The sequence below is a fragment of the Microcaecilia unicolor genome, chromosome 6 (genome assembly GCF_901765095.1).
Source record: "Microcaecilia unicolor chromosome 6, aMicUni1.1, whole genome shotgun sequence".
NCBI classification, from domain to species: Eukaryota; Metazoa; Chordata; class Amphibia; order Gymnophiona; family Siphonopidae; genus Microcaecilia; species Microcaecilia unicolor.
Genome location: NC_044036.1, coordinates 111,249,007 through 111,259,117, shown reverse-complemented (window position 1 = coordinate 111,259,117; position 10,111 = coordinate 111,249,007). Strand labels below are relative to the sequence as shown.

Sequence of the window (10,111 nt, the reverse complement as noted above, 5' to 3'; positions counted from 1 at the left end):
TGTCACTCACAAATATATTGAACAGAATCGGTCCCAGCACCGATCTCTGAGGCACTCCACTACGCACCTTTCCCTCCTCCGAGCGAACTCCATTTACCCATGACCCTTGTAAAATGAAAATTATAAATCAATGATTTAAAAACAAAGAAAACCCTTAAACCAATTAAGCACATTGCCTCTGAGTCCAAAAGTGTCCATAAGATAGGTTAAAAGCTCATGGTCCACCATGTCAAAGGCACTGGACATGTCGAATTGTAATAATAATATTTTCCTCCCCAAGGAAATTTCTCTTTTAAAATTTGACATAATAGTAACCAACACTGTTTCAGTGCTAAATTGTGGATGAAACCCAGATTGAGAGTAGTGTAAGATGTCAAATTTAGTCAGATAGTCCATGAGCTGAGAATGAACTAGACTTTCCATCCTTTTGACAAATAAAGGAATAGACGCCACTGGGCGATAATTGGAAATGACATCTGCTGTAAGTTTTGGGTTTTTAGGAATAGGTGTTAAGAGAATATGTCCATGCTCTGAGGGGAAAAATCCATTGCTAAGCATGAAGTTTAAGTAGGTGGTAAACTCCTCAATGAAACAGTGTGGGGCAGTTTTTAACAAATAATTTGGACAAGAATCAAGGCCACAATGCTTTTTAGCGAACTTAGAAAGTGTTCTCAATACAATGTTGACAGTCAGACATGAGAAAGTGGTCCAGGAGCGATCCGCCGGTCACAGTTTAGTAGGAGGGTCAAGGGTATCGAAAAAGTCGTCAATGGCACGCAACTTTTTGATTTTATCGTTAAAATAGATGGCAAGTGAATCTGCAGAGGGAAGGTCTGCTTGTAAGGATGACAGCTTTCTGGTATCAAGGAATAAGTTTAGGAGCTGCTGTTCTTCAAAACAGCCTTAGTCTTCACTTAGTTTCATCACCAACAATGAAAGATTCAGTTCAGGTTTTCACATTCACCTTTTCAACACAGTTAATTCAGAATACCACAAAGCAGTAAATCCTTGCCTTGTTCTCAGTTGCAGCATAACCCTCACAGGCACTATCTTCTATCCTCAGATAGTTAGTGGGTTAGCTTTCTCCACCAGCTCCTTCCCCACTGTATTAGTTTCTCTTCTCCAACTGTCCACAATTTTGGCCATATTGACGCCACCAAACCTTTTACCTTTCCAGCTGGAGTTTGAGCAAGACCTGAGACCTCCATGCACTCCTCCTCCCCCTCTTCCCCTACTTCCTCTTTATCCCATTCCATCTCTTCCTCCGCCCAGGGTTCCCCCAGCTGCTGCTCATTCCCTTGATCAGAACTCATTCCCCAATCATTCACTCCTCCCTCCATTTCCTGAGAGTCCTGCTGGTGTCCCAGTGGTTTCTGGGGATGGTAGTTTTTTCCCCTAACTAGTGGTTTTACTGGCACTTTGGCCACTAGAGGGCGAACGTTTTGTCTAGAAGGAATTAATGAAGGAGAGCCATTACATCTAAAGGGAAACCTCCTCCCCCGTCCCTGTTTCAGCAGTACCGGAACTAGACTCCTTTCAGACCCCTCATAATGTTCAAGTGTGCAGCGCTGCGTATGTCTAGTAGCGCTATAGAAATGATAAGTAGTAGTAGTAGTGATAAGTAGTAGTTTGGGCACTCAGTGGTATTTCTGATGTTGGTGCACACAGTTTCCCACAGTAGAAAATAATGTTCTATTTTCTTCTGCAGAGGGCATTCCCAGCAGTAATCAGCAGCGCGGCCACATTGCCACACGCTGCCTGATTACCGCATGAATACAGCATGAGCCCTTACCGCCAAGTAAACAGGTGGCGGTAAGAGCTCAGGCAGTAGCGCACACTACTTTTAATATTAGCGCATGGCCATTTACTGCCCCATTAAAAAAAAAAAGCCTTTTTACTCACCATGATAAAAAATGGCCTAGCGTGTACTGATTTCACACACCCAAACTAGCGGTGGCCACTTTTTACTGCTGCTTAGTAAAAGGGTCCCTTAATGCATGTTTGATTTTTTGTTTGCCTTATATTTATGGTAGTTATAAACATATTAAAATGACATTAACAAATTCAGGGGTACTTTTACTAAGCTGCAGTAAGGTCTTTTGGTTTCTTTAAATAATATTAAATATGTTTTCTATGAGCCCTCACAATTGCAATTCTTTTTGGAGGGTAAAGGAACTTTGTCAGATTAACTTTCAGTTAGTTATCTCTGTTTAGGAGCATGTGTTATGTGAGAGTACTGGACCACACTCTTTCCTTTCTTGTTCTCATATGTTTAAGCCAGTAGCAGCACACCTATGATTTGGCAGGCCAGGGGCGTAGCCAGACAACAGATTTTGGGTGGGCCTAGGCAAGAAGTGGGTGGGCACCAAGTGTTCTCCCCCCCCCACCCCCCACCCCCAACCGCCACCCAAGAAATATCTCAGCTGGTGGAAAAATGCTTCTATCCACCTTGGCAGTCTGCAGCAGCATGCGCAGGTGCCGGTATCGTGGAGAGTAACATTTTCATTACCATCAGGAGAAAGTCTTCAGCTGACCAAGCTTGGGATCCCACCAGCTACCATTAAACGTGTGCTACTATTGGGTGAGCCTGAGCCCTGAATGGGTGGGCCCTGGCCCACCCAGGCCCACCTGTGGCTACGCCACTGTGGCAGGCAGGGATCCCCAAGCCACACCAGCTGAAAACTCCCAACAACTGTCCCTCCTGCATACCTTCTAAATAGCAGATCTTTGCCTACATCGAGCAGTGACTGATACATACTGTGCACTGGCCCCACAGCCTTCCCTCTGATGTATTCCCACCTATGCAGAAACAGGAAGTTGCATCAGAGGGAAGGCTATGGGGCCAACATGAGCAGCGTGTATTAGTTGTTGCTTGCTCTGGTGAAAATCTGCTATTTAAAAGGTATGCGGGGGAGGGGAGATGTTTGAGAGACCATATGGCATGCAGGCAAGAGAGGGAGAGACCAAATCACTGTGGGATAGGGTGGAGTTCTTCTGCCCACCCAAAATTGAATGTCTGGCTACGCCCCTGGTTTAAGCTTCTATCTTCTTGAAGAAGTTCTTTTCTTGGTCTCCTCCCTTTGAATATGGGCTATTATAAGCGATTTGGTTATAAGTCCTTGAAATATTTTTTAAAATTTTCCTGTGAATTTGTTAGTGATTCCTGTTTCACTTTTTCCACAAAGTTGTTTTTCTTTGCACTTATATTTTGAAATTCAACTAAAAAAAAGGGCTTACGGCAGGAGGTCCATGCAGTATGCCTGAGATTAGCACATGCAACCTGCACGTTAAAAAATGTTCATTTTTATGGTAGAGGGGGCGTGTTGGGGGGGGGGGGACAGAGAGTGGGCATGCAAGCACTGATCAGTTAGGGCCCTGTTTACTAAGGTGCGTTAGTGTTTTTAGCGCACCTACACTTAGCATGTGCGCTAACCATGTAGGCACCTATAGGAATAGTGTAGGCATGTTCGTGGTTAATGTGCGTATATGGTTAATGCAAATTTAAAATGTTAACCTGCCTATAATGCTGCTTAGTAAACAGGGCCCTTAGTGTGCTGTGTGCTAACTGATTAGTGTATGATTTGCGTGTGAGCCCTTACTACCTACCTTACTAATTTGTTGTAATGGCCACATTACAACATTAGCGCATGGCCATTAATTTTAAAAAATGGGAAATCGGCCATTGTACTGCTGTGATAAAAAATGCTCTTAGCATGTGGGACAAGGGTGCACTAAGACCACTTTTTCTTACACCTTTGTAAAAAAAAACCCCTCAATCAATAACCCCATCGATCCAACTTAAATGACTGACCCCAGCAACAAAACATAATGATAGTACGTAATGGACAAAACCCAACTCTCCCATTAGACGACTCCCTAATGTGGCTGTGCCACATGAACTCTATCTTATCACAACATCACTATGTATTTGTTCTCACCGGAGTCGGCAATCGCCTCTCCGGAACAATGTAAGCCACATTGAGCCTACAAATAGGTGGGAAAATGTGGGATACAAATGTAACAAATAAAATAACAAATAAATAATAGTTCTATTATTATTTAACCAACAATTCCCGGAAATGAGAGAGAGAAAAAAGAAGAGCACATAGCAGCAGTTTATCTTACAAGCTGACCTCCAAAGCAAACAGGCACAAATAGTATAATGAGAGCAAAGAGAACCATGAGAAAAGCCACATGGGGGTGGAGGTGCACTTGATCCCTATGAAAAACAGTCCAATGTAGAGCAAAGAAGGAGTAGGGAAGATAGGCTCTTTCCAATCAGTGAGGGAGACGTATGGATGATAAAAACTTTATTGGATAACATCAAAGGTGACTTGACACAGCTGCTGTGTTTCGGCACCAAAGCGCCTGCCTCAGGAGTCTTATGATGTGATGTAATGTTGAATACAAAAAAATGAATATATACAAAGCTATGTATGGCACGATGGGACTATAGCCCACAATCAGCATAAAGCAACTTCTACGGACTGTCAAAGCGGTCTGTGTGACAGTCCGTAGAAGTTGCTTTATGCTGATTGTGGGCTATAGTCCCATCGTGCCATACACAGCTTTGTATATATTCATTTTTTTGTATTCAACATTACATCACATCATAAGACTCCTGAGGCAGGTGCTTTGGCGCCGAAACACAGCAGCTGTATCGAGTCACCTTTGATGTTATCCAATACAATTTTTATCATCCATACGTCTTCCTCACTGATTGGACAGACAGACGTTTTATGTTCTGGTTACCAAAAATCTAAAAGTTTAGAAGGCTCCCAGAAAATATAATTACTGTCACATTTTTTAATGAAAGATAGTATTTTGCAGCATAACACAAAAAGAAGTCCCTAAGGTTAGGAACAACCATTTTTTACTTTCATCCTGTATTTATGCATGAAACATCTGGAAAAATCCTAACATGATCTCTCATAAAAACCTTAGAAATATTGTGAAAGAAGAGGTACGTTACTAAGTTCTTATCAGTTACTACAATAGAATAAAAGTGACTAGTACAGTTCCATTCTTCTGAGCCTCTTCACCAGATAACAGTCCTGTAACAACACACACTAACGAAAAGAATAAGTTTCCCTATGGAATCAAAGTCACAAAAAGCAAAGAAGTAGGGAAGAGTAATAGGTCAACCAAACCAATGATCTAATCCAGAGGTGGATTTCAACAATTTTATTTAACAGATATCAAGGCACATACAGACTTAACACGGAACCATGTTTTGGCAAACAATTGCCTGCTTCAGGAGTCGGTACATCTTTCTGATGAGCAAAACCACTGTCGAGAAGAGCACTCTACTTCTTTGCTTTTTGTGATTTCCAGTCCTTTGTCACAGCATGTTATGGGAAGTAGAAGAAGCCAAAGAGAGATATATTGCCATAAAAATGGGAGGCCAAGTTAGTGTTAACTGTAGACTTCCAACAATATATTTCTTATACACTTAGGGGTCAGTTCTATAATTGAGAACATCAATTTAGGCACCCCAAGGGCAAGTGATAAGAGCCTGTTCCATAGGCGCCCGGTATAAGAGGTTTGGACAGGCTAAGCCTCCCCTGCTGTGCTCTGAGAGGTTTAAATTGTTGATTTACCTCCATCCTCACAGCAGGAGCTGCAGTGAAAGCCCTCTAGCCTTGTGTAACCAATTGTAGAAATTGGTTTATGGTTTGTTTACCTTACTGCTGGGAGAGCAGGGGGAGGGAGGGGGGTTGGCTGGGTTGCCAGGGAGATATTTAACGAGGATGACTTCCTGACCTGCACTGAGAACAGATAGCAGCAGAATCGGACAACCAGACAACAAAGGTAGAAAAGATCATTTTATTTTCATTATAGTGTTTGGAATATGTCCTCTTTGAGAATCAGGTGCTCAACATTAAAAGTTTATATTTATTTACTTATTTATGGCATTTTATCCCACATTAAACATGAATTAGGGTGTTTTGTGGCTCTACAAGAGAATTGTGATGATATGATCCCTTGCTTCATATTGTTGACGGTCTGCATTTTCTGTATGGGTGGTATATTGGTGTATTAGGTTCTGCCCAGTGTAATATTTTTGGTACAGTAAGGTTCTGAGTGTGTTTTTGCACAAAGTTGTGCATAGTGTTTTGCAGTTGAGCGATTGTGCTTAGAATATGCTTTGAGCAATCACTTTATTCTTTGACATATGATACATATCTAATATCTAAATTTAATAAAAGGTATTAATTGTGACTTTTATTTTTATTTATTTATTTTTTTCTGTGTTATCAGACAGTTATGGATTTAAGCTCCACCCCTGGCCTCACCCCCTTTAGCCTCCTCAAACAGTTGGGCCACTGACCGCCTATGGCCTGTTCTGTAATATAACCTAGGTTTCTAGGCTCTGTTATAGAATACTCATAGAGCCGGCGTAAAAGTGCGGCCCCTAAATGTGGCAGGGGTGCATTAAACTTACAGTATTCTGTAAGTTGCATGTTGAAGTGTGAGCCCTGGAGTAGAAGAGGAGTGGGAACAGAACCAGGCTCTTCAAAGACAGACTGGACACAGTCAAATTCCAGAAATTCAATTTATTGAAGACTCTACAAGGTACCCTGTTTCGGCATTGGAAAGTGCCCTACTCAGGAGTCTATATAAAAAGTAAAACCTTTGTATAACATACAAAAACATTCAATTAAAAACATATATAATGGATTTAAACAGTTAAATAGGTATGAACACAATGAGTGGTTAGTGATTGAAAATTGTTTTTATAAAAATGTTTTTTTATAAAAAATGACAAAGGGTTGGTGTAGTAGCTAATAAAAACATATATGAATAGTCATTAAAGTAATAAAAAACAAATAAATAAATGACATAAAATAGCTAATGAATACTTAAGATAAAGTAATATGGCATACATTGGCTAATCTGTTAAATGACATTTAAAATGTAACATATATCATAACAAAAAACATATATGGGTCGTCATTACAGTAATAGAATACAAATTAATGAGACATACGATGGCTAACATATGCATAAGATAATTAAAAAGAATCATAAAACATTAAAAACACAATCAATAGTTGAGGATATGTAAGTGACTTGTTGTGGAGTATTGTGTTAAGGTTATGGTTGTAAAGTACTCATGGTGTTTATGAATGATGGTGGATAGTGCATTTTACAGAACCTGATATATGTATGAAACTAACCGTATTACCTTTTCTCAAGAAGCTGCTTGACAAAGCTTGCTGGATAGATTCACTCGACAATAAACGTTCTGGTCTAGAAGATGAAATAGCAATGAGGATTGGGACGGGAAAAAACTTTTTAAAATCATTATCCACTCATTGTGTTCATACCTGGAATTTGACTGTGTCTAGTCTGTCTTTGAAGAGCCTGGTTCTGTTCCCACTCCTTTTCTGCTTCTGTGATTATTCATGGGACATTGGTGTCCTTTGCCCACTTTGGTGGTCTTGTTGTCTCTAAGTGTGAGCCCTGCCTTTGTGCCAGACTGCCACACATTTGAATGCCCCCCTTGAAAATAAGCACATTGCAAAATAGTCATGTATTTACAAAATAGAGTTTAGGCAGTATACTGGCATATATGCACCTGTATGTACACATACATGCATATATGTTAACATTTTAAACCTTTATCTGTGCAATGGGTATGTACATATTAGCATTTAGGGCCTGATATTCAGCTGGTGGCAGTGAGTTTTTTGGTCACCGCCAACGGAGTTATTCATGGATATTCAAAGCTGGGCCCTATCGGGGCTTTGGCTTTGAATATCTGGTTATTTTTGAGCGGGCTAACACATAGCTGCTTAAGTTGATATTCAGCACTTAAGTGACCAAGGGGTGACGCATAAAAATAGGGCATCATTTTATGCAGTCCATGTATAAGCTAAACCTGGCCACTTAAGGGCTGAATATCAGCACTTAAGCAGCCAAATGCTGACTCTGCCCCAGGACGACCACAGCATAGCAGACTTTGAGTTAGGCGCTAACTGCGAATTTCAGCAGCAATGTGCCAATTAAATGCCATTTAAAATAAGTAGCTAGCCCCAACCAAACAATTTAACCGGTAACTGGCTGGCTAAATTGCTTTGAATATTGGCCGGTTCCCGTCAGGAGCAGGAGGCAGACTGGCAGAGAGACCCTGGTGCCGGGCCAGGAGAATTTTGCTTCCAACTGTCTCCCCACCCCCCTTGGCTGCCCTGATTAGGGTATCCCTGCTTGGAGCAGCAGTAAAGTTTCTAAAAGAAAATGGCATAGCTTTGAGAGCCTGGGAGATAGACATGGAAGAAGCAGAAGAGACTGTTGGGTTCCATATGGGAATTTCTATTCACATCTATCCAAGGTGGACAGATTTCTACTATAAACAATAGATGGGCCATTCTGGTCTTTATCTTCTGTCATTTACTGTGTTAATATGTTAGGACACTTTTAGGCACCAGGAAAAAAACATTTCATCATTGTAACATTTTTTTGTTTAGTTAATATTTTTTATTTTGCCTTTTTGCCCTGTTTTTTTTTAAATTGTATGTTTTTATGGGAGAGGTGTCTATTTTTGTTTTGGGGGATCTCATTTTTGCTTTTATCTCTTCTTTAGCCTGTTTCCCCTCTTCTTCTGCTCCCTATGGCATCTTTTGGCCTCCTTCCCTCTTTCTAGCCTGTTCCCTTCTGATTAGGCTTGGGGAAGCTTGGGCTCTGGTGGCTGCCTTTGGACCTGAGCCTCTTTCAGTAAATGCAGCTCCTTTGGGGTCCAAGGTGGTGACAAGTGCTAACTTTTAGACATTTGGATGGCTGAGCAAATGAGATTTATCCACCCATTTGATGCAACTTAAATATAGAAGGTATATCTCAAAGGAATTATTTGTAGTTTTATCCACTTTCAGTGCATATTAATATTGTATTTATAGCAGCAATGTAGCATCAAAAGATTATTTCACATCTCAACATGTCATATCTTCCTTTTGCTTTTACAGATCATGACTTAATTATGTAACTGAGAAAGTAAACTTCACGCATTTAACTGCTGTGATATGCTCTGCTGCTCACTCCATTCCATCACTCAAATACCTCTCCTCACTGTGCAGCTGTTATTTTCAGCCCCCTCATCCTGCCTGTTACATTTGTAGGCTCAATGTGGCTTACATAGTACCGGAGAGGCCTTTGCAGGCTCCGGTGTGAAAAAATACAGGGTGATGTTGTGGTAAGATCAAGTTCATGTGGCACAGCCACATTAGGGAATCGGAGAACAGAAGAGTTGTGTTATGTCCATTACGTGCTTGATCAGCTAGGATCTGCTCCCCCAACTTTGCTTCCCCCCAATTCACCATTAGATCCCTATAGGGTAATAAATTATCAATTTAAGATTTTGCACTGGGAAACATGAGTTAGAGTGAAATGTGCTCCACTCGACCAAGTCCTCTGCATGGCTATGTAGAGATAAGAAGAGCACGTAGAGCTAGTCTTGTGGCTCAGGCTATAGTACTGCCTATTATGGTCTGGGGCAGTGGTTCTCAACTAGAGTATCAGGACACATTGGTGTTTACTGAAGAGGTAGGAGGTGTGTCCCTTCTGCTTCTTGATTATCCTGCTGCAGGTCTGCTGTCTGTAGCTTCTGTTTGTTACATTGTGAGTATTTGCAGGGTTTTATGTTACTTCACAGTATTTGGCAGTAAAGGGATTTTGTGTTGCTATTACTGAGGTGACACCAGAATTTGAAAATATATTTGTTTTGTATGACAAGCTGTATAGACTCTAGAAGTTTCTTTACTTGACAGTAAGGTTATGAATTTGCCTATTATACAATCCCATATGGAACAACAGCATGCAACTAATTAGTCACAGATTTCTCATTGATAAGTGAAGATCGTGGTATAGAACAGGTAAACGTAAATCAATTTTGTACTCATTCAAAAAGTACAAAGACTAGAGGACACTCAAAGAAGTTACATGGTACTACTTTTAAAATGAACAGGAGGAAATATTTTTTCACTCAACGAGTAGTTAAGCTCTGGAACTCAACTTATTGCCAGAGTATGTGGTATCAACGGTTAGTGAGTCAGGGTTTAAAAAAGGTTTGGACAAGTTCCTGGAGGAAAAGTCAATAGTCTGCTATTGAGATAGA

The 10,111-nt window shown here is 40.8% G+C and overlaps 1 long non-coding RNA gene across 1 annotated transcript; it reads left to right on the top strand.

The window, feature by feature from the left end:
• The first annotated feature begins 3,472 nt into the window (after positions 1–3,472).
• On the top strand, positions 3,473–6,533 carry LOC115473418. The gene is made up of 3 exons (XR_003942657.1): positions 3,473–3,551; positions 5,134–5,139; positions 6,523–6,533. It is a non-coding gene; the product is annotated as an uncharacterized LOC115473418 (long non-coding RNA).
• The last annotated feature ends 3,578 nt before the right edge of the window (positions 6,534–10,111 follow it).